The sequence below is a fragment of the Pleurodeles waltl genome, chromosome 8 (assembly GCF_031143425.1).
Source record: "Pleurodeles waltl isolate 20211129_DDA chromosome 8, aPleWal1.hap1.20221129, whole genome shotgun sequence".
NCBI classification, from domain to species: Eukaryota; Metazoa; Chordata; class Amphibia; order Caudata; family Salamandridae; genus Pleurodeles; species Pleurodeles waltl.
In genome coordinates, this window is record NC_090447.1 from 518320201 (window position 1) to 518344770 (window position 24570).

The 24570-nt window shown below is 45.2% G+C and overlaps 1 protein-coding gene across 9 annotated transcripts in view; it reads right to left on the bottom strand.

Moving 5' to 3' along the window:
• Positions 1–24570, bottom strand: part of CDKL5 (cyclin dependent kinase like 5) — a 1213679-nt gene that overhangs the window by 30049 nt on the left and 1159060 nt on the right. The gene's annotated exons all lie outside the window — the stretch shown is intronic.

Below are 24570 nucleotides of genomic sequence, written 5' to 3' on the forward strand. Positions count from 1 at the left end.
TTGACAGCAGAAGTAGTCAAATGCTCCATGATTTCAAGTCTTTATATAGAAGCATAGCAAAATTACAGCAAGAGTGTCCACATGCAGCAACTCAATTCTAAATTAATTATATGTATCTTTCATTTAACATGCTGCCTTTTAGGAATATTCTAGTTCTGCTTCCCACATTTCCTGGCAGTGGAGGATCTGCATGGAAAGGTATCGTAACTGTAAAAACGCCACCCCTACAGGTCCCCAGCAGAAACCAAAATTACTAACCAGGGCCAAAGACCTAGAGCCATTCTATGGTTGTTCCCTACCTTGGTGAAGTGAAGGCTACCAATACCCCTTACCAAATGGGACCACGCCCTCCAAATCTTTGAAGTGATTAAATTGTGATATTAAACATTTTTGTAAATATCTGAAATACACAATCACCTGCATGTGTTGAAATCTCAAAATTTATATAGCGCGGCTTATCACCTGTGAGGTTATCCAGGCACAGTTCTAGGCACGGGGACATTAGGTGATTTGCCCAGAATCACAGGACTCTGCGCTAATGCCGAGGCTCGAACCTGGATCCCCAGCTCCTGAGGCGGTTTCTACATCCTCTCCCTGTGTTAATACCCATCTCAATGATCCTCAATTTACTTACTTCAAAAGCATGAAATACTTAGTGGGACACACCAGAACTTTAAACTGTGGCCATAGGAAGTGAAATCCCGAAGGTTTTGGTGTCCCTCCTTGGTTCACTTAGTCTCTTTTAGAGAAGGTCAATTTTTGTGGTAATACCACGACTCAGTAATAGCGTTCCCACAACCAGTAACAGTCATGTTACCGGTAGCATTACATGAGGAAGAAGATGATAATATTTACCGTTTTTTTGGGATTCCTTTATTTTATTTGTATATCACTTGCTTACCTGTATACTTTATGGCACTAGATAAAAGTTCTCAATATTGCAAATGGGGAAATTATAGACCTTTCGCCTCGAATCCGTAATACACACTTGTTTGCAATTTAATAAACATTGCTGTTCACCAGTCGCTTGGTGTCAAGCAGGCCTTGCCAAATGTAAGACGCTCATTCAGTCCAGAGAGCTCAGGTTGGCAGGGGACAGATGTAACGCCTACTTTAGACCTAAGATCAACATTAGCGAATTAGTGTAGTACAACGATGTAAACACTCCTGTCTTTTATGCAGTCTGTTTGACCTCTGTTGGGTGAGAAAAACCAATCACAAGATAGCTTTTCCCTATGAAATAGTAGATGCGGACTGGAAAAGGCGAGTGTGAGTCCTATGTTGTGTCGGTGTTTTGCTATCTGCAAACTCACCAAAAGCAACAGTGCATAAGAGAGAAGAGTGTGTATGTGCTTGTGCTACAGTTATTTCTTTAGCCTAAACTTATGCCATGGAACCTCAACAAACCATTACTGGATTACTATTGGTTTCAAGCCCTGGAAAAGTCCCTGGCCTGCGCACCACAAGAGGTAAAACATTTTGACTGTTACTTTCTGTCACTGAGTGAAAACACACAAACAAATAAAAATATGCTTTTATGCTGAAATTCAACAGGTCTGCCTCATTAATGATCAAATACCTGCCGCACAATTACTAATTGTATCTACGTACATTGACGTAGTACTGATGAACAAGTTACTTACCTTCTGTAACAAAATGTCTGGTAGAGACTCTAGTTGCAGATTCCTTCCCTTAGAATTTCCCACAGGCGTCAGACTGGATCCGGAGACTTTTTTTTTCGAACAGTACCCTTGTGCACCACCAGGTGGCATTGGTCAACTCCGTGTCTGTTATTGGTGTTGTGGTTGCTGTGATCACATGGCGGTCATGTATAGGCACCTCCCGAGTGCGCTGAGGTCTGTTTCTTTTCATGACTTTCTACACCAGAAGCGCATAGCCATGAAGAACACTGAGACTGATGCACCACAAATAGGGCCCTGAAAGGGAGTCCCTGTCCCTAGAAAATCAGTTAGCAGAGCAGGGTAGATGGGTGGGTCGGTAAGGAATCTGCAACTAGAATATGTCTCTACCAGATAATTCCTTACCAAAGGTAAGTAACTTGTTCATCTGATAGAGACTTCTAGTTGCAGATTCCTTACCGTAGAATAGATATCGAAGAAATAACATCCCCGGAGGTGAGTCTGCAAACCAAGATTATACTAAGAAGTCCTGCAGGACGGAACAGCCAAAGTAGGCATCCCAGCAGACCTGACTGTCCAGGCAGTAGTGTTTAGTGAACATGTGCAGGGACACCCACGTTGCTGCCTGGCAGATGTCCAAGACTGGAGCTCTGCGTCCTAATGCAGTGGTTGCAGCAGTTGCTCTGGTAGAGTGAGCATGCAAACCCTCCGAAGTTGCTTTTTAGCCAAAGTGTGGCACATTTTGATGCAGAGAACAACCCATCTAGAGATAGTCCTTTTTACACTGCCCGACCTTTCTCCACACCCACATAACCAACAAAGTTGATCATCCTCTTGGAAGTTTTTGGAACAATTGTGATAGAACACCAACTCTCTTTTTGGATCCAGGCGGTGGAGTCCCTCCTCTTCACGAGAAGGATGTGGGGTGCGTAAAAAGTAACAAGGTGATGGATTGGCCTACATGAGTGGCTTCGAAGAAAGGCCTTGCAGCTCACTCACTCTACGAGCAGAGGTGATAACTACAAGAAAGTCTGTCTTTGAAGTGAGAATCAGAAGAGGACAATTATGAAGGAGCTCAAAGGGAGCACACATGAGGTAAATGAGTACGAAGTTCAAATCCCACTGGGGCATTATGAACCGGGTAGGCGGAAACACGTGGGTAAGACCCTTGAGGCATCGCCTAACAAAGGGACATTTAAACAAGGAAGGTTGATATGGTAGTCTGAGGAAAGCAGAGATGGAAAACAGATGACCTTTAAGGGTGCCCAAAGCAGAGCCCTGCTGGGCAAGAGAGAGTACAAACAAAAGAACGTCAGACATAAGTGCAGAAAGTGGATCAACAGACTTGTTGGTACACATGCCACAAATTTGTTCCAATGACAGGCGCATACCGTTGTGGCAGAGGGATGCCTGGCTGCCAAGATAACATTACAGACTTTGAGCAGAAGGTCGAAAGCTGTCAACTTCTGCTGCTCAATCTCCATGCAGGAAGGCGGAGACTGGACAAGTTCGGGTTGAGAACCATCCCCTGCAGCTGCGACAGAAGATCTTCCCAAAGAGGCAGTCTGAGTGGAGGATCGATAGCCTTGCTTAGAAGGTGGGGATGTCATACTCTTTGTGTCCAGTCCGGAGCCACAAGGATTACTTGGGTCAACTCATTCTTGATCTTCCTGAGAACTCTGGGCAGAAGTGGTATTGATGGAAAGGTGTACAAAAGGCCTGAGTTCTACTTGAGATGAAAGGGTCACTGAGCGAGTGCTGCCTTGGATACTCCAGCACACAAAAGAGCTGACATTGTGCATTCTCTGCGGAGGTGAACAGATCGAACCAAGGCTCTCCCCATTGCTGAAAGAGACCTTGTGCTACCTCCGGATGGAGACGCCATTCGTGATTGACCATGCATTGATGGCTGTGCTTGTCTGCTCTGACGTTCAGAGAGACCGCCAGATGTTGAACCATCAGGGATATGCCCTGAGGCTCCAGCAATAACCAGAGGTGTAGAGCCTCCTGACAAAAGGTCCATGACCCCACTCTGCCATGCTTGCTGTAGTACCATATGGCCATGGTGTTGTCCGTAAACACCTGTACCACTTTCCCTTTGAGAGGGGGAAGGAATGCTTTCAATGCAAGCCTGACCGCCCTGAGCTCCAGATGACTGATCTGGAGCCTGGACTCTGCCAGAGAACAGACAACTCTGATTTCTGCCTCCCCCATGTGGCCGCCCCATCCCAGGAATGACGTATCTGTCACTACTGTCAGATCTGGTTGGGGAAGGGTGAGGGGGTCTGCCTTTGACCCAATCGTGGTTCGAAAGTTACCACTGCAGATCTTGCACAGTTCTCTCTGAGATCTGTACCATGCTGGAGATATTCCCCTGATGCCGCGCTCAATGGAACTTCAGGTCCCACTGCAGAGCCTGCATATGCCATCTGGCATGTGTGTCCAGCAGGATGCAGAAGGCCATGAGGTCCAGCAGCCTCAGTGTCATTCTCACCAAAACCCAGGACAGAGGCTGAAACATCGACATCATAGCCTGAATATCCTGGACTCCCCACTCTGGAGGATAGGCCCAAAACTGCACTGTGTCCAGAACAGCTCTGATGAAAGGGAGAGACTTAGAGGAAGTCAGGTGTGACTTCAGCATGTTTATAGTGAACCCCAGCAAATGCAGGAGGTTCCCTGTAGTCTGGAAGTGGGAGATGACAGCCTGGGGAGAGTACGCCTTCAACAGCCAGTCGTCGAGGTAGGGGGAAGACTGAAACCCCTTGTTTACACAGATGAGCTGCGACCACCGTCATCATTGACCTATCACAAACTGCAAGTAACGTCTGTGAGCAGGCAGGATGGGAATGAGAAAGTAGGCGTCCTGCAAGTCCAACACTACCATCCTGTCTCCAGGGTAGACAGGACCTGAGCCACAGTGAGCATTTTGAACTTCTCGTTTCTGAGGAAAAGATTGAGGGACCAGAGATCTAGGATAGGGGGGAGGTCTTTGTCCTTCTTGGGCACCAGAAAGTAGCGGTAGTAACAACCACGACCTACTTCTGGCACAGGGATCCTATCTATGGCTCCCTTGTTCAAGAGAGCCGTAACTTCTTCGCTGAGAAGTGCCAAATGATTCTCCATCATCCAATCGTAAAATGATGGCCTGGCCGGAGGGATAGTCTAGAAGAAGTGGGAGTACCCGCTTCAGACGATTTGCAAAACCCACCTGTCCTCAGTGGGGTAGGGGATGGAGAATGCTGCCTCCAACTGGTCCGTGATGGAGCAACGGACTAGGAAGATATGGAGGCTACTGTGTAGGGTGGGGGACTGGGCCAACCACTGGCTCCCTGATCCACTGGTACGTTAGATCCAACATCCGCGGCCCTGCAGAGATTGATCAGCATGTGCAGCATGGTGGCTGAAGGGAAATGGACGCGGCTGGGTGCCCCTTTCGAAGCCCCGAAATGGGTGAAATGCAGACTGAGGGGAGTGAGGAGCAACCGTGAGGCCAAGGGACTGAGCCGTAGCTCAGGACTCCTTAAAGCGCTCAAGCGCTGAGTACACTTTGTCTCCGAAGAGGTGGGTGCCATCGAAGGGCATGTCTATAAGCGATTGCTGGACATCCCCTGAAAAGCCAGATTTCCTCAACCAAGCATGACGCCTCAAGGCCATCGTCGACACAACCGATCTGCCTGGTGAGTCAGTTCCATCCAGTCCACAGCTAATCGTGAACTTGGCTGCATCCCTCCCGTCAGCAACAGCTTGGGAGAGAACGGCCCAGGCCTCCTCCAGGACCTGTGGCAGTACCTGTGCAACCGTATCCCATAAAGTATGTGAATGGCAGCCCAAAAAGCATGCAGTGTTAACGGAACACAACCCCAGACCAGAGGAAGAGAATAACTTTTTCCAAGTTGGTCCAGTCATTTTGATCCTCTATCCAGGGGTGCGGATAGGAATGCCCCAGAAGAGGAGGAAGTCTGGATGACCAAACTCTCAGGCCTGGGATGCTGGGTAAGGAATTTACAGTCGTTAGGTACAGGCCTATGGTGGCGGGTGATTGTCCTCTAGACAGGAGCACCTGTGTTGGGTTTAAACCATGTCCCCAGCAGGACATCAGTGAGGGCATCATTACAGAGCAACAGGGGTTCAGACGTGGAAGCCCCTAGCTGAAGCACCTCAGTCAGGAGGTTAGTCCCTACAGCCAACGAAGGCAACTCAAGGCCCAGGACCTCAGGCATTCTTCTTACCATCATTGAATATGAGGCTTCCTCCTCTGTAGCCACGGTAGGTGGAAAAAGCATGCCAGCATCAGGGGAGGTGTCAAGATCACTGGCTTAGCCCAATTCCTGAGCCCAGCCCATTTCAGGATCTTCTAGCTGGAATTCTAAAGGGTCCAGCGACCCCTCCATACTCTCACCATACCCGTACCCATAGGCACAAGGGCCAGGATCTAATCTGGAGAACATAGTCCCCATTTAAGACAGATTCCGTGTCGAACAATGTTGTTTCGGATCGGAGTTGGGAATGAGTATTGAATCGACGTCGATCGCGGGCCCGACTCGCTTCTGAAGCATTGATATCTTTACTGGTGCCAGGGAAGGTCATGATGGCACGACAAGTGCCTGTACGCATCCGGTAAAAGATCCTGGGGTGTCCTCCGGAGCCAAGGCTGAAGCCGAAGCTGCCAGCCCGGAACCTGTGGGGGTCCCATTTGACCCTACCGGGCTTGAAGGTATCACAGGGTCAGTCTGCCCAAAAATGAGGTGCATGGCCTCGTAAAACTCTCTCAGTTGGGCACGGGTGGCTACGGCTCCCAGAAATTCAGGGAGGTGTGGAGCCAACCCAGAAGCAGGCTCAGAGGAGGGAGGCCTAGAGCGTTGATGCTGCTACTGCGTCACAATGTCAGAGCAACACGGTGAAGTCGAAGAACATTTGCTCTTTTTCGACTTCTTCTTGCGACCCGAATGTCCTGATGATTTAGGTGGGGCGAGGATGAGTGGTGATAGCTCCGTGAGTGGTCCATGACCTTCTTCTCGAATGAGACCAGGAGCGACGCGGAGCCAGGTGCCGGGCTGCCATGAGCTTTAGGGACCACTCCCTCAAAGCCTTCAGGTTCATGGCCCAGCAAACGGAGCACATCTTCGGGTCGTGGTTGTGCTCCAGGCACCACAAGCACATGAGGTGCGCACCAACAGGAGTCACACAGCTTGAATCCGGTCTTGCGGGAAGACATCTTGATGCGTCAAGTAGTCAAAAACCTTCGACAAAAAGGTAAAAAAGTCAGTCAAAAAAACGACTAAGGGTAGCTCTTCTCTGGATCTGGGTGTAGGATGGTGCAGAAAGAAAAGAACTGACGTCTGGGTGGCGCCTCTATACGACCATGTCATCACGTGACCACAACGCCAACAAAGGACGTTGTGACGATCAACGCCCCCTGGTGTCGCGCAAGCGTACTGCTTGAAGAAAAATCTGCAGATCCAGTCTGACAACTGAGGGAAATTCTAAGGGAAGGAATCTGCAAATAGAAGTTTCTATCAGATATGAGGTGTTAGCATTCTATTGATTAACTGTTTAACTCAATTCTAAGATTGGGGGCCTATAAGGCAATGGGTTCTGCCGCCCATCAACTCCAGCCGGAGTTTTTGCTTTTTGATCACCTGGCTTTTGACCTTTTCACTGTGGGTGAGTCTCACAACTGGTGACTCACCTACAGTAAATACAAGGTAAATGGATGGAACATGTTTTCCGCCAGTGTCTGCCTTTCAAGAAAAGGCCACTGCGACACAGCAAGGACAAGGAACACCTGGCTGGTTCCACATGTGGGGGCTGCATGTGTGAACTCCTGTTGTGTGCAGCCCAGTAACTATGCACAGGTAGCCTGGGGCAGAGGCGATTATGCAGGAATGGATACTGACCTGGGGTAACCCTAATATTTTTAGTGTACAGTCATAGGGAAAGTCAGTGTGGCTTACTGTCTTGTCTGCAGTGACACTCCATTACACGCCTATGGAGAAGACTGCCTTAGAGTGCAGTTTTTCTTCACTTTTGTCTACAGAGACCACAGATATATCGAACTGAGGTGAATTTGTATGCCAAATCCAAATGTGTGAGTTTTAAGAAGATATCTGTACAGCTTATGGGTCATGCTGTGTTGACATATTTGTTTGGGTCAGCTCAGGATTACAGCCCAGGTCTTTTGTCACCCTGCTGTACAAAGTTAATTACATTTCTCTCAAGCAACAGGAACAGAGGCCACCCCACACAAAGGTATCAATAAACAGTGCTTCACTCAGCTCCTCAGGATGAAAGTGGTGACAATGTAGGATCTGCATCCATCAATTAGCTGTGACAAAGTAGAAGGGATGGGTCAGCCCAAACCCAATGAACAAAGGAGAAAGCCAAGACAATGGGAGCCAACACAGTAGGGGACTCTGCTTTGAGGTTTTAGTGGGAAAGGCCATGACAGTGACACCAATCATGGGTGGAGCTGAGGCTTCCACAAGAGATGTGACTAGTGGCTACTAGGTGACACCATTTTTAATTGTCCCAACAAATCAAGTATAGTATAGGGTTTGATTCAATTAAGGAATAGGGGGCTGGGATCCCATATCCAATTTCAACCAAAAAATACGCCCAGCAACTATCAATAAATTCAAATCATGTGCAATATACCACATATTTGCTCTGGGTATATGCATTCGAATTTGTATCACAGCATTAAATGTCTTTATCAATACCTACTTGGAAACTCCTTATTGGAGTTTGGAGGGACTTCAAAAGGACAACAACCCCTAACCTCACCTAAAGTTTCCAAGCACTCCCCAGGCTGGTGCTGGAGCTGTACAGCTGGGACTCCCCCCCCGATGGCCAGGCACACCCCTCCCCTAGGCAGAGATGGAAGGTGAATCGCTTCCCCTTCCACCCCGCCCCCGTGGCGTCTGATGACGTCAGCACGCTTTCGCGCGCTGACCTCATCAAAGGCCTTCCCTCGCCCGATCGGAGGAGAAATGCAAGGCATTTCTCCTCCAGTCATGTAGAGGGGGCAGAGAAGCCTGAAAGAAGAGGAAAGGCCTTTCCTCTCCTTTCAGGCTTCTCTGAGCATTTCTGCTGCCCAATCGCGATGCGATCGGGCAGCAGAAATGCCACTACACACCAGCCAATATTTTTATTTATTTACTCAATAAGGAGATCGGCCCCTTGGGCAAGGGCCGCTCTCCAGGGGGGCAATTTGTTTTTTGTCTGTTTCTGCCCCCAGGGGGGGGGGGGTGAGGGTGGAGGGGCAGAAACCCCCATAGACACCAGGGAATTTTTTTTTTTTTTTTTTTTTAATGTTTGGGGAGTGACCCCTTGGGCAAGGGTCGCTCGGGGGGTCAAAATATTATTAGGCCATTTCTGCCCCCCCCCCCTAATATTATCAGGCCGATCTGCCCCCAGGGGGGGCACAAATCCACTAGACACCAGGGATAATTTTTTTTAATGTTTTTTTTTTCATGTTTAGGGAGCAACCCCTTGGGCAAGGGTCGCTCCGGGGGGCGGGGGAGGGGGGTGGAAATCATTATTAGGCCATTTCTGCACCCCCTGGGGGCAGATCGGACTTGCGATCTGCCCCCGGGGGGGGGGCAGAAACCACTAGACACCAGGGAATTTTTTTTGTGTGGGCTATTTCAAGTAAGGGGAGCGACCCCTTGGGTAAGGGCTGCTCTTCGGGGGCAAATTATTTCTGGGCCATTTCTGCCCCCCCCCCCCGGGGGCAGATTGGCCTAATATTATTTGGCCGACCTGCCCCTGGGGGGGGGGCAGAAAACCACTAGACACCAGGGACAATTTGTTTTTTGTTTACTTTTATTTTATGTTTGGGGAGCGACCCCTTAGGCAAGGGTCACTCCCAGGGGGGCAAATTATTATTAGGCATTTCTGGGCAGAAACCACAAGACACCAGGGAATTTGTATTCTTTTTATACTAACGCATAAGGGGAGCGGCCCCTTTGGCAAGGGCCACTCCTGGGGGTAGTGGGCAAAATATTTTTAGGCCTTTTCTGCCCCCCCTGGATGCAGATATAATTAGGCAGATCTGCCCCTGGGGGGATGCAGAAACCTCTAGACACCAGGGATATGTATATATTTTTTTTTATTTACTTTATGCTTTTATGTATGGGGAGCGACCCCTTAGACAAGGGTCGCTCCCCTGGGGGGCGAATTCTATTTTTGTTAGACCAATCTGCCCCCAAAGGGGGCCGAAACCTCTAGACACCATGGATTGGTGTGTGTGTATGTGTGTGTTTTGTTTGGAGGGGGCAGCCCCTTGGGCAAGGGTCTCTCCCCATGGGGGCACATTACTGTTGGCCATAACTGCCCCCCTTGGGGGAAGATTGGCCTATTTTGGAAGGCCCGTCTGCCCCCAAGGGGGGCAGAAAGCCCAACAGGGAAGATTTATTTTTTCAAAATAAGATGTTGGGGGTATGGCCATACCCTCACCACAAATAAATGGGGCCAAAGTTGTTCTGCCCACCAGTGGGCAGATTGGGCAATTACCCCCGATCCACACCCCGGGGGGACAGAAAGTCCACTAGATGCCAGGGAATAAAAAAAAGTAAAAGAAAAGTATGGGCCTGGTTATGCCCCCACCCGAACTGAAGGGGCTAACAGTCTTTCAGCTCTCCCCCGCACACTAAAACATCTTATCGCATGGCAAGCAAGAGGACATTTGATTATTTTTGTTTTTTGTTTTACATTTGGGGCATGAGAGCTTGGTAACTCTCAAAATCGTCCCACTTGGAATGGTGAGGGCTGCACTTTTTTTTACTTTGGGACGCTGCCATGTAGAAAAATCCACAAGACCTAGACACATCTGAAAACTAAACATCTAGTTGATTCCAGGGTGGTGTGCTTCACATGCACCCCACACCATTTCCTTACCCACAATGCCCTGCAAACCTGCAACTTTGCTGGAAAGCAAACATTTTTCCCACATTTTTGTGATGGAACCTTCCGGAATCTGCAGTAATCCACAAAATTCCTACCACCCAGCATTGTCTCATCTATACCGATAAAATTTCTGCTGCACTTGTCAGCCTAAAAATGTTTTTTTTCAAACTGCCGTTTTGGGCCCACTTTGGTTTCCCCTCAATTTCGATGTGTTGTTGGCTCTTCCCTGTCACAAACACTTGGCCCACCTACACAAGTGAGGTATCATTTTTACCGGGAGACTGAGGGGAACGTTGCATGGTAGGAAATATGTCCTGGTGCAGTGATCCCACGCAGAAATGTGGGAAAAATGTGATTTTTTAGCTAAATTTGCGGTTTGCTGAGGATTCTGGGTAAGAAAATATTGGGGGATCCACACAAGTCACACCTCCCTTGACTCCCTCGGGTGTCTAGTTTTCAGAAATGTCTGGGTTTGGTAGGTTTCCCTAGATGGCTGCTGAGCCCAGGACCAAAAACGCAGGTGCCCCCGCAAAAACAGGTAGTTTTCTATTTGATAATTTTGATGTGTCCACGTTGTGTTTTGGGGCATTTCCTGTCGCGGGCAATAGGTCTACCCACACAAGTGAGGTATCATTTTTATCAGAAGACTTGGGGGAACGCTGTGTGGAAGGAAACTTGTGTCTCCTCTCAGAGTCCAGAACTTTCTGTCACCGAAATGTGAGGAAAAAGTGTTTTTTTAGCCTCATTTTGAGGTTTGCAAAGGATTCTGGGTAAGAGAACCTGGTGAGAGCCCCACAAGTCAGCCCATCCTGGATTTACCTTGGTGTCTAGTTTTCAAAAATGCATAGGTTTGGTAGGTTTCCCTAGGTGCCGGCTGAGCTAGAGGACAAAATATACAGCTAGGCACTTTGCAAAAAACACGTCAGATTTCAATGTAAAAATGTGATGTGTCCATGTTGCCTTTCCTGTCGCAAGCATTAGGCCTACCCACGCAAGTGAGGTACCATTTTTATCGGGAGACTTGGGGGAACACAGAATAGCACAACAAGTGTTATTGCCCCTTGTCTGTCTCTACATTTGTTCCTTCCAAATATAAGACAGTGTGTAAAAAAAGACGTCTATTTGAGAAATGCCCTGTAATTCACATGCTAGTATGGGCACCCAAGAATTCAGAGATGTGCAAATAACCACTGCTCCTCAACACCTTATCTTGTGCCCATTTTGGAAATACAAAGGTTTTCTTGATACCTATTTTTGACTCTTTATATTTCAGCAAATGAATTGCTGTATACACAGTATAGAATGAAAACCCACTGCAAGGTGCAGCTCATTTATTGGCTTTGGTTGCCTAGGGTTCTTGATGAACCTACAAGCCCTATATACCCCCGCAACCAGAAGAGTCCAGCGGACGTAACAGTATATTGCTTTAAAAAATCTGACATTGCAGGAAAAAGTTACAGAGTAAAACGTAGAGGAAAATGGCTGTTTTTTTACCTCAATTTCAATATTTTTTTATTTCAGTTGTTATTTTCTGCAGGAAACCCTTATAGGATCTACACAAATTACCTATTGCTGAATTCAGAATTGTGTCTACCTTTCAGAAATGTTTAGGTTTCTGGGATTCAGCATTGGTTTCACACCCATTTCTGTCACAGACTGAAGGGAGGCTGAAAGCACAAAAAATCCTAAAAATGGGGTATGTCCCAGTAAAATGCCGAAATTGTGTTGAAAACTTGGGTTTTCTGATTCAAGTCTGCCTGTTCCTGAAAGCTGGGAAGCTGGTGATTTTAGCACCGCAAACTCTTTGTTGATGCCATTTTCAGGGAAAAAACCACCAGCCTTCTTCTGCAGCCCTTTTTTCCCCATTTTGTTTTTAAAAACGAAATTTTCACTGTATTGTGGCTAATTTCTTGGCCTCTTTCAGGGGAACCCACAGAGTCTGGGTACCTCTAGAATCCCTAGGATGTTGGGAAAAAAAGGACGCAAATTTGGTGTGGGTAGCCTATGTGGACAAAAAGTTATGAGGGCCTAAGCAAGAACTATTCCAAATAGGCAAAAAAAAAGGCCCGGCACAGGAGGGGGGAAAGGCCTGGCAGCGAAGGGGTTAAGTGTACTCTCCATGGCCTGATGTAATATCTTATTCAAAGATGTAAAAAATGCTTTACAAGAGTTGTTTATGCTGACAGTAATTTATATTTTCAAGAGAATGCATTGTTCTATTAATGATGATCTGACCACCATATTACACTGTTACTTATAAGTGAAGTAACAAATGTCATGCTTTATTGATATTGTAAGGATGTCATGCCTTACTGGTAATGTGGGCACAATATTGCAATGCTTTACTATTTTTATTAAGTGCAGAAGGTTTATATTTACTGAAGTCAGTGATGGAATGAAGAATTACCTTAATATATGATTTCAATCTTGAAAGGGCACAACATTGACCTAATGCACCCCCAAATACAGCTAAATGCTGTACTGTACATGAAGTGGGTGTCCTGTGAATGTTGGGGTCAGGACCCTCTAGGGGGGAGTAGGAAAGCACGCTCTTCCTTGTCATGGTTACCCCCATTTTCCGCCTGATATCAGTGTGCTTGACTGTGTCTACTGGGATCCTGCTAATCAGGACCCCGGTAGTTATGCTCCCTCCCTCCAAATTGGTCACTGGATACTGTTAACACAGTATTCCACTCAACTGGCATTCTGGTCCCCCCTTAGAAGCCCCTAATATAGGGTACCTAGGTACAAAGGGCATTGGGGTTCCAGGGGATCCCTACGGGCTGCAGCATATATTTTGCCACCCATAGGGAGCCCATGCAAAGGCTTCTGCAGGACTGCCATTGTAGCCTGCGTGAAAAGGTGCATGCACCCTTTCACTGCTTTTACAATGCTCCAGGTCACCTATAAGTTATCCCTGTAGCAGGCCATCCAGCCCTGAGGGCAGGGTGCAAAGTACCTGTGTGTGAGTGCACCCCTGCACTAGCAGAGGTGCCCCCACGACCTCCAGGACCATTTTCCCAGACTTCACGAGTGCGGGGACACCATTTTACACGTGTACTGGACTTAGGTCACTACCAATGTCCAGCTACATAATGGTAACTCCAAACATAGGCATGTATGGTATCAAACATGTAGGAATCATACCCCCATGCTCTTGCAAGCATTGGTTGTATGATCCCAGGCACTCTGGGGGCTCCTTAAAGGACCCCCAGTACTGCCATTACAGTCTTCTGAGGTTTTGCAGGCAACCCCAGCTGCTGCCACCTCTCAGACAGGTTTCTGCCCTCCTGTTGCTTGAAAAGCTTGAGCCCAGGAAGGCAGAACAAAAGATTTCCTTTGGGAAAGGGATGTTACACCCTCTCCATTTGGAAATAGGTGTTACAGGCTTGGAAGGGGTAGCCTCCCCTGGAAATACTTTGAAGGGCACATTTGATGCTCTCCTTGCATAATCCTGTCTACACCGGTTCAGGGACTCCCAGTCCCTGCTCTGGAGAGAAACTGGACAAAGGAAAGGGGAGTGACCACTCCCCTGTCCATCACCACCCTAGGGGTGGTGCTCAGAGCTCCTCCAGAGGGTCCCTGGGTTTTGCCATCTTGGATTCCAAGTTGGCAGGGAACTCTGGAGCATCTGAGTGGCCAGTGCCAGCAGGTGACGTCAGAGCCTTCCCGATAGGTGCTTACCTGGTTAGCTGACCAATCCCCCTTTCAGGGCTATTTAGGGTCTCTCCTTTGGGTGGTTCTTCAGATTGCAAAACTCCAGCAGGAATCCTCTGCATCCTCCACTTCAACGTCTCACTGATGAAACTGCATCTGAACCCTCCAGGAACGCTACAAACTGCAACAAAGAAGCAAGACGCCTGCTGCAACATTGTATCTATAGCTCCACCCAGCAACTGTTCCCAGTCCTGCATCCTCTGAGGACAGCCCATCTTCAGCCTGCACCAGAAGAGCGAAGGAATCTCCCTTGGGGTGAAGGAGTCACTCCCCTGCTTTCAGCAGGCGCCTACTGCAACGACGACCGGCTGCGTGGATCCCCTCTCCTGCCGAGCTGCGTGGATCCTGCATAACGGGTGGTGGACTGAAGTGGTCTTGACGGTCCTGATGTCCTATTGTCCAGCTTTGTTGGAGGTAAGAGCTTGCCTCCCCACGCAAGACAGTACCCCCATGCACTGCGTGTTTCGCAGTTGCCAAGGCTTGTTGGCATTCTTCCACAAAGTTCTTCGTGCATCTTGCAGTTCCGGCCCCCAGCACTCTATCCTGCAACGCACAGCTTCCTAAGTAATTCTCCGGTGGCGTGGGAGCCTTTGTCGTAGTGCTGCATGAGCCTCTTTTGCACCTTCCTTTGTCCCCGTGCTGTGGGACTCCTGTACATGCTGCCTGGTCTTCTGTGGGCTCTCTGAATTGCGGAGAGCCCCCTTTGACTCCCCCTTCTGGATAGAGTCCACCTGGTCCTTCCTGGTCCTGGGCAGCGCCATTTTCTGCTAACTGAGAGTTTTGCATGTGCTAAGGCTTGTTGGCAAACTCCAGCGACACAAACCAGACTGCAATCCTCCATCTGGCGTGGGACATCACTTGCACCACCCAGGAATTCGACTCTGTCTTCTTGGGTGCAATACTGACTGTTCTTCACCAGTGGTTCTTCTTTTGTACCTTCATCCGGGTTAGTGGGAGCTCCTGTTCTTCCTGGACTCTTCAGTGCTTCTTGGACTTGGTCCCCTTCTTCCACAGGTCTTCAGGTCCAGGAATCTACTGTTGGTGTCTTGCAGTCTCTTCTGGTTCTTGCATAATAATCTTTCTCATTTCTGTGTGTGTTCTGAGAAAGTTACTGTGTTTTACTCTTGCTTTCCTGGGCACTGGGGTGGGTTCTAGTACTTCCCTTTGGGGTTTTCTGGTACTCCCAGCTCCCCTCTACACACTACACTTGCCTAGGTGGGAAATCGACATTCGCATTCCACTTTCTTAGTATATGGTTTTGTATTCCCCCAGGCCCATTTCTAACTATTGTGATTTTCACTAATGGCACTGTTTTCTAACTGTTTTTACATCTGTGTTTACATACTAGTGTATATCATTTGTGTGTTATTTACTTCCTAAAGGAGTATAGTCTCTATGGTATTTTTGGCATTTATGTCACAAAAATAAAGTACCTTTATTTTTGTAACACTGAGTATTTTCTTTCATGTGTGTGAGTACTGTGTGACTACAGTGGTATTGCACGAGCTTTGCATGTCTCCTAGATAAGCCTTGGCTGCTCATCCACAGCTACCTCTAGAGAGCCTGGCTTCTAGACATTGCCTACACTACACTAATAAGGGATAACTGAACCTGGTATAAGGTGTAAGTACCATAGGTACCTACTATAAACCAGGCCAGCCTCCTACAGGGGGTCCTATGTAATGCTACCAAAGTATTTTCACCAGCCTTATATATATTTGTAAATTTACTGCACAGTATTGAGTAGTGTGCATGTGAAAAATGCACTTTTAATTTCTAAAGAAAAAGCAGAGACTGGACAATTATTGAATGTTATTATTGTGTGCCAGAGACTGGTGATTAGTACCCCACACCACCTCCCTTGAGTAGGCCTTGGACTGCTCTGCTACCTTGAGAGAGGCAAGCAATACAATGGGGTGTTTGGTGCCCAGTGGAAGATGAACGTGGACCCATTACTTGTGCAGGACTCACAAGTGGTCATTTATTCACAGGGTCCTATCCATGTTCCAAGATATGCACACCAACCAAATGTATCAATTGATCTCTAATTTGACAATGAAATTAGAGATCTACGCTTTGGGGGTTCCACACCTATATCATAGTGGAAGTCTGTTGGAGTCCTGGAGCTTCAGGCCTCCTGGTGCTGATGAAAGGAACACCTGAAAATGATTCAAAGGACTGACTGAGTCTGCTGCTGTCTATAAATCAGTCCTCGCCGACAACTGGGGCGCAAGGATGAACTGGGTTAGTATCCACGTTTTGTGACTGGTTTCAAGTGTTCCTATCTTGAATTATACAAGTCACAGTCAAGATCTTCAAGTGAAAGGGTATTGACTGGATTAGTGCCACTCACAGGGTTGGGAAAGGTATGAGTGACGCACCACATTCATATCCAGGGATACCTCTGAAATGTTACAGAAGGTCGGTTCCAAGCATTCCCCAGATTTATCTCAAAGCTCCTCAACAAGTGGCATAAAGGATTGCCTGAACACAAGGAGAGGGGTGCTGCTAGTGTTCCTCTCAGTCTGACTGCAGATGCATACAGGCACTACTGAAGTAGTCAATGCTGCAAGTCTTGGCAGACTAGCTGCACCTTGTCTCTGACTTGCAAATAAAGCTTGGCAATAGGGTGCTTCCAAATTCACCCCACAGATGATCTTGGAAAAGGGTCCTCATGCTGGTCTTGCTATGTCTGTGGTCCATTTGATGTACCTTTCAGATGCCATGAGTCAAGGGCCTACCAACATCATGCTGGCCAATCTTCGTGTACAATATGCAGCCACTGGAAGATGTTTGAAGCAATTTTAAAGAAGTTTCCAGGATTCACAGCACAGTTATTGAAATAGACCATTACTGCCTCCACAAGTGGATGCCTCAACAATGTGGATGCCTCAGCAATGTGGAAGTGGAGATTCAATATATAAGCTGAACAAAATTCTTTAAAATGCAGCTCTGATCTCCACTATTTAAACAGACGTCTTGCCTTCATTGTCATTATGATCCTGTTGATAACCCCATTTGCTTTGGGCTTCGGTCTATTATGAAAACTCTGCTGTCCATTAGAAGGTTGGTTCTGAGCTCTCTGCCGACAACACTATTCCTGTTAGGCTTAGCCTGGTGACAAATCTGCTCCCTCTGGTTCTCTCTTCAAAACCTTCCTATTTAACCTGTGAGTCAGACAAGTACTGCCGTAGTTCTGTGGGACAAGTGTAAAAATGCAGTGGTGCAACATAAGCCCCTCCATCCCCTGTGGTGTGGGGACCCCCGAGCACCAGAGGGCCCCCTCAGCAAAGGTGGTTGGTTGTGGGCCAGGGAGGAGGGCCCCCACTGTGTACTTTGCAGGGGGCCCCCCTCAAGTTTTGTTACGCCACTGTAAAAACAATTCTTGCACCAAAAACTGGCCATAAAGTACTTTGAAAGACAGCACTTTAATTCCTGTGAATCATACTCTAAATATACATTCATCCACATACTCTTTGGTTACTCTGCAATATTAAAGTGTCTAAGACTAGGTTGAGACATGCCTAAGCTGCTGAAGGATCACATCTCTCATTTTTTAATACATTCTGCACTAATTCTCATACACCTCCAAAGTGGCAGTAGAGCTGCAGCCTTGTCCTTGTCATTCAGTTTATGCATACAATGCCTAAACACACCACTGCCCATCACATAAGCACATCCAATTGATTGATTCATTTTCTCCAAGCTCCTGAGAACAAACGTTTGGGATAGAGAATTGATAGGGGTAAGAGAGACCTGGTCAGTAATGAAACCTGGAGTCACTCTGGCCTTCACCAACTCTTGCTCCTTTGGCATATTTTTCTGCTCTTGCTTCCTCTCCTGAAGCACCATCGGTCTTCACTCCTCTTCTCCTTACTAGCTTGTGCAAGCGCCAGTGCTTCAATTACCCAGTAAGCTAGGTTAGAACACTTTAATCCCTTGATCTGGAGAAGATGTGTCTATTTTAAGCATCTATTAACAGATTCCTCATCTGGAAAACGCCCCAGCAGAACTAACTCTACAAGAGGAGAGCCTAAGGACTGGTTAACACATCACTTATACTAAGACATGCTGAGAGACAGGTCTTTTAACTTATTGTTCAGTCTACTAAAATCATAGAGTTAAAGGTTTTCAAAAGTCACTTTGTTATCACATGCATCCTAGTTGCTATGCAAACTGTGTAATACAGGAAAAATAAATTACTGAATAATTCCCACATTGTTAGAAACCAGTGAAAACGAAAATAATTAATAAAGGTAATAACCCTATTAAATTGATCTAAAATTTTATGTGTGTCATCAATTGATTGTGTATTGCAAATACTACTGAAGCATGAAAAATTAAAGAGCATCGAAAACCTGCATGAGACACTGTCCAAATTCATGGATTTTGTTCTTCCATCGTTAGTTGACGAATTGCTTCCTTTCCTAAACCATCAGGGTAGTGATTCAGATGGTTAACTTGTTACCTTATGATAAATCAAAGAAGAGGTTGGTTAAACCAAAGATAGGCTTATTCTATCAACTGTAAAATAATGAATTGCTTTCTAGCTTGATTGCTTCGTTTCATTTTTGATGTCCTATTTCAGCATACCCAATGTTTGGATGGAAGTCTGTGAATATTTGAGTGAGACATGGTTTTGTCTTTAGCCTTCAGGAGCGCCAATTAACTATGTCTTTAAGACTATATGAAAGACTTTCCACATTCCTCATATGTGCTCGCAGACTGTTTCAGTGGATGGCAATGGAGGGTCAAGGTTTCAACCACCTTGCAAATACATTCCTCGGGCCAGAACCCTCCTGAAAGTTTTTTTTTCAAGGTACCAACCCTAGTTTCAGAAGCTCTTTTGGTAATTCCATTTGAAGAAGCAAATTATCAGTCATCACTACAGCGGGCAGAGTATAGCTGCAAGAAATCCAGCAGATCTTACTTCAAACCAAATACAATTTTGAATTTTGCAATGTCTGCTGATTTAGAGGCCTTAACTTATCCCATTTATTCATCAACTGGATTTCACCCACCCCTTCGTAGCAATACTCAAAATCATATCTATCACAGCCTTTATAGGAAGTAACAGAAAAAAGCTGCAGGTACCAGACACGACTCCACTGATGACACAGTCTGTTGTAATTGGTGTCAGGCATGATAACTTAAATGTTACCTGGAGCAGGAATGGCACTGACACCGAAGTTGCCTATGCTGGAGGACACCGAAGAAAATGACCCAGTTTGGAAAGTCAAGCACTAACCTTAATGATGACTCTAGTCTGAGAGTGAATGCAAGGACGGAAATGTTCTTACCACTGTCACTAAATTGAACAGGTAAGATCAATAGTGGTAAAAAGGCAGCAATCAGATGGGAAGTTAGAGAGTGCCAAAGTTTGGGGGTAGTCAGTTGAAGATATCTAATTACATGACATTGGCTTCCAAGCTAAGAGAAAATGACCTCCAAAAAGTGTGGTGGTTGCCAAAGAGTTAGTTTATACTTTGGCTAATGGGAATGACCAAACAGAGACTCATACATCATGCAATTACTTTAAAATGTTATTAGTGTTTACTGTGCTATTCTCTTTCTGCAAGTTAAAAATCTACTCCAGAATCACCAAGCATATTGACTCCGATGTTAAAAAGACAACTAAAAGGAGGTAGTGTATATACACAGCTGAAAAAGAAGAACCTGATCCTCCTTATGCATGCAGATTATAAACCTTGGAATTCTGATAATTGTCTGCTGAAACCCGACCTCTAGCACAAACCCTAATAAAAGAACACCCTTTATGGTATGAATGCTGCTGCTGTTGTGTTCATCCTTTGGTGTCAAAGATGTGTTCTTGAAGTACAGTAATAAACACATGCTCTAACTGTGAATCTTTGTAACTTATAGGCTATCCCAGCTTGTCCTCTGTTGCATTTCTGCGTAGGAAAAAAGTGCTTGCCTAATTCTCCTTCAGAGAATCTCAATTGTAATCGTAACAACTAAATTGGCCTACCCATGGGTAGGAGCCAAGAGCACATTACAAAATAAAAACATATACATTTACTCTAGTAAAGGATAGTCTTCGTTTTAAAAAGGAACGTGTTTTACTTGCCTATTGCTGTTTATTTTTCTTTTTAAAAATGCAGCCAATTCCTAGTGACAAGAAAAAAACATTTCACAAGCCTTTTTTTAACGTAAAAGCTAAGGTCTAAAGATTCTGGAAAACTGACACTACTCCTTTATGGAAACACATTCCACCAGTATGTCATCATGTTCTGTTAGTGGCAGCTGTTCCAGTTCTTTCTGATCAGAGACATAGGATGCTGACCTTATTGGACTCAATGTTTCTATTCTTTCACTAGGGAGGAGAGAATGTTGCTTATGAATTCAATGGGCATTCTGCTAATGGAGAACTAGGGATACAGGTCATCATTTCCTTCTTCTTTAGGGGATATCCACTAATACTCACAAGGCCATCCCAAACATAAGGCTGTAGTACAAAAAGAAAACCCAGCATCTAACCAAAGAGACTCCTCAACAAAGCTTGTCCTACAAGAGTTTCCACTCTAGAATCTGAATCGAGACAGTACCATCTTGTGAATATCTTAACCAAACACAATGTAGCTGGTTTACAAATCTCTGCTCAAGGAATATTCATTAACAAAGTGGTGGTTGCAACCTTACTATTAGATGAATGAGCTTTGGGCCAACTCAGTAAGAATCTATGTGCTTTCTGATAACAGAGCATGATGCAAGAGACACTCCTCATTGATGTAGAGAGTTCTGAGGTGGGCAACCCTGCATGAAAAGATTCACAATTTCTAAATAGTCAAATCTCCTAATGTGTTTTGTGTTATGAAGACAGAGTTTGAGAATCCTCCTCAAATCATGACTGTGTAAAGACCTTTCAGCTCCACAGCCAGGATTCTGAACAGTGTAAGAAAAGCAATAGCCTGGTTAACATGAAAAGGCTACCCTGGTAAGAAATGTTACGACAGACCTCCTGCCCACCTTGTCCTCATGAAACACTGTGTAAGGAACATAAGGCCTGAAGCACAATAGTCCTGCATGCAGCCAAAATTACTGCTAAGAAAGCGGTCAGCCCAAAAGTATGCCGCAAGACGATTCCATGAATAGATTCAAATGGGGGTCCTAAGAGCTTTAAAGGGACCATGCTGAGTTACCAAGGACAGAAGGTCTCCTTTCTGGAGGAAAATCATTTTTAATGCTTTCTGTGAAGTCTTTAATAACAGGAACCCTAAAGAAAGAGGTTTGTGCAGGCCAATTCCTGTAAACAATAACAGTAGCAAAATATACCTTTAATGATGAGACATGCAAACCCTAAACCAACCAAACGGGGATGGGATTACTGCTTCTTCCTGACACTGAGCAACATGTTTCACAATACACTAGATACAGAATCTCTTCAATTAGAAAATATAGGAAGCTCTAGTAGATGTCCATCTGGCTTCCTTTAAAATATCCATCCAGTGGATAATGTTCAGATCTCCATATTGTATGAATTTAGGAGCCACATCACCAAATTTAAGCATGATAAGCTGGAGTGTAGGACCTGCTTCTTGAACTTGTGGAACCATTGTGGCAATTTCAGCACTAAAAGAATTATCCAGGCGCTGGTGTAAGTCAATTTGAGGATCAGTGAAGGGTATCAGGAGAAATGCCTACAGAAACATTTGTGACTAGTCAGTCAAAAGGGCATTCCCCTTCGTCCCTAGTTGATAAAACCTGAAGGCGAAGTCTGGGCATTTCTTGTTTTCTGCATTTGCAAACAGATGTTGTTGCGGATATCACAAAGTGACAAAAATGTCATAGAGCACTTTGTTCTTAGTGACCCATTCATTATTCTCCTAGAAAATCGTCTTCTGTATTTTGAGCACTAGCAGGTGAAGAGCCTTAATTTGCAATGAGGAACAACCAAATTGCCAGCACTTCGAGAAACAGCAGTCTGGCTATTGTTCCACCTGCTTATTCAGATAAAACATTCTTGTACTGTCAATCCAAACAAATCAATCCTTATTGCTGGAAGTAGTCCTGCCCCCTTGCTATACCGCCGTAAAAAAATGTTGTCTAGAGATTTTCATTTTTGACTTTTATTGATTTTGTATCATTAGAGGAGTAACTTAGCTTGAACAGACATTACTACTCCGGCTGTTTTTTTCTGGACAACATTTTTAAAACTGGAGGATGTGTTGCAGTGATGATGTAATATTTCAGGAACCATGTGACCTATATACTTAATTTTGGTGCCAAAACATAGTTTTTGGAGGACAAGTAGTCTTATAGAGACAGAAAATAACTCCTCAGAGAACCCTTTCACCATTATCCAAAATGGTGGCTCTATAATGATGTGTTTCAGCCACCATATTGGTAATTTAGTTTGATATTTTTTTTGTTTCAGGTTTTCCGTTGATTCAAATTTGTAAACATGAGCGAAGCAGGTGGAAGTAGAGGATTTTTACCTCCTGACAGAGTGTTGCTAATTACAAAATCTGAGGACTCCTTTAACAAAGAAGAACATGCCATATCCCTAAAAAAAAAAAAGCTAAAATCAACTGTGGCTGGACAGAAGAGGGTTTGAGATGCTGCAGAAATACGGCAAGACGAAGTTCGCATAAGATTGAAACTGATGGGTGAAGAGGATCAAATATTTTATCATTGTAGCAACAAGTGCTACAAATCATATACAATGGAAAAAAGCTTTGAACAAAATTGTCACAAAATAGCAGAAACCAGTGAATTAAAACAAGAATCTGAGTCTTCTGAGAAAGTGACGACAACCAAACCCAATGCTCATCCACTTAGAAGATCAATGGCTACCCCTCGTCCACCTCCAACAACTGATCAGAAAGCAGAGGATCTTCAATATGTTATCTGTGGTTTAGCCAGAACAAGGGCCAAAGGAATTGATGAAATAACAAAGTACACAGTATGTGAGTCTCAAAGGGTAAAATGTTTATATCTGCACCTAGTTTCTTCCAAGATTAAGTTTTCAGCTTAGCAGCTGATCTAAAGAGCGAGGTGATAGTATCTGCAGCAGATTTGTATGCCCACCCAAACTGAATGCATTCCAAAATATGAATGTTCAGTGAGCTCCCAGCAACAACATAACCACCAGCCTTCAGTTAAGTTTGCACTCTTTGAAAAAGCAACTGAAGTTTTAAAGCCACTGTTGAGTGCTGGCTACAGGTTGACACTCAGTGAGATCAGGGAATAATGGTCAACATTAAAGAAACTGTATTTATCCATAATAATAAAATTAAGATTTTTCCGGATGAGAAGGTACAATGATAGAATTCATTTTTGCCAGTCTAACAAAAAGAATGAGACATGAATGGTGTTCTCAGTTGATTTGACTCCTGAAGTTCTTGCTGCCAAAAGAAGATCACAGGATGCGGTACAATTAGCATGAACCATTTTAAGAAACGTCCTGAAAGATTTAAATTTTGGACTTAATGACAAATTTTGTGATGCCCCAGAGCTCTGCAAATCATGGGAATCAACTAGAATGCCTGATGTTGTCTTGACATTTTTAAGGTTCTTGAGTTCGGAACAGAAGCTGGCAACACTGATGATGGCTTTGAAGATCTAAGCAAAGAAGTGGAAGACAATCCCATGAACTGACAGGCTTATGCAGTGCAAATGTGCTGGGTTTTCCCAATCATGTTTTATGAATGACTTCACAGCAACAAAAAAAACTCTGCTACATATGATAGCTGCCCACGCAACCTATGACAAGTGCAAAAGTAGAGAGCTAATCACTTCAATTAATAGGATTGTATCAAGTTATAATGGCATAGTATGGAGCAGGAACCTGTTAGAAGCTCATGCTGTAAAATCTTGCGAATCCGACAGCACTCCACTTCCAAGTCACTTTACCAGGAAAGGATTTACAATTGCTGCTCTTGATATTTTTGATTTTGAAGACAGCTCTTCTTTGTCTTGAACATCCAGCATACATTATATTGCCATGGTGCTTTTTCAAAACTGTACCAATGAAGTAACTGTTGTAAAAACACTGTATGCATAAACAAACAAAGCTTTAAACTTATAACCCAACTGTTTTGCCAAAGTATGCAAAATCACAACATGCCATCAAAATGTCCAAGTCTACCAGAACATTTCAAAGTGGCTGAAGACATGGATCTTCTTCTACCTGATGTTGCGGTCTGCAAAGCTGTTTTAACTGAATTTATCATCTTGCTTATTCGGCGTAGACTGGAGGATGAAGAAAAGCCAGTTTCTCAGTGGGCTGGAATTCATGGTCTGATCTCCCAGAATACCGCCCCACTGAAGAAGGTTGGGTTTT